Genomic DNA, 1,086 nt, shown 5'->3' on the forward strand with positions numbered 1-1,086 from the left:
TGTGATGACACCTAGAATTTTCCCCGTTGGTCCGGTTGACTAAGTGATACAAGCTCTTGAAAGAATCTTAGGCAACAATTTTGAAGAGTGAAACAATTTGACATTATACCTCTTTTGTGGCCTACCTTGTGAGTGTGTGAATTGTGCTTGAACACTTTTTCAGTCTTACCCTTTTCTTGGAAGAAACTTGATGAAATTGTAACCCCTATTTACCCATTCATCCATAATCCTCATGAAGTGTGGTTTGTGTGAATAGCTAACTTAGGCCAAAAGCCTAAGTAGTGTGGTGAAAAGAGAAGGTAAATCAAGAAGTTCAAAGAAGTCCCCCTTTATCCATGGTTTTGAGAAAGATGGAACCCCTCTATACAAAAAATAAAAGAGAAAAAGAAAAGAAGAATGAAAAATTAAAAGATCGAAAAAGTTAAGAAATAAAGTTGTGAAAGTTGCAAAAGAAATGGGGTATCCAATATTCCATGAGAAGTGAATAATGGGGTAAATTTTGAGCATGAGTGGAAATGGTGAAGGAAATAAAAGAAAGAGATATGCATACCACATTTCATGAGAATAGCAGCCACTGAGCCTAAATTACCATACATTTACACGCAGCCCCGTTACAAGCCTTGAAAAGACCTTTCTGATCTTGAGTGAGCTGAAACGAATGCTGCCTAGAAAATAAGGGCAAACCTATGGGTGAAGTCATGCATGTGTTCATCTTTATGAGTGTGAGAGTTGTATATGATTCCGGAGCTATAAATTGTTGAAGAATTGTGTGTGAATATGGAATCATTCTTTGTGTGAGGGCATTTGAGTACCTTTATTGAGCTCGAACTTGCATTTGAAGCAAGTAGTGTGAACTTGAGAATCTTTGATGATGGTGAGTCACAACTTGAATCTTTGAGTGCACAATTGATTCTTGCATAAGTAGGTTGAGTCTTAATATGTGCATTCATGATTGAGTCTTTTGTAGCACTGTTTGAGACATCCTTTTTGAACTGCTGAACTTGAGTTTTACTTGAGGACAAGCAAAAGTTTAAGTTGGGGGTGTTGATGAGTCCACGATTTGGACTAATTTAGGGCTTTATTTTA

The sequence above is a fragment of the Solanum tuberosum genome, unplaced genomic scaffold (genome assembly GCF_000226075.1).
Source record: "Solanum tuberosum cultivar DM 1-3 516 R44 unplaced genomic scaffold, SolTub_3.0 scf00019, whole genome shotgun sequence".
Classification (NCBI taxonomy): Eukaryota; Viridiplantae; Streptophyta; class Magnoliopsida; order Solanales; family Solanaceae; genus Solanum; species Solanum tuberosum.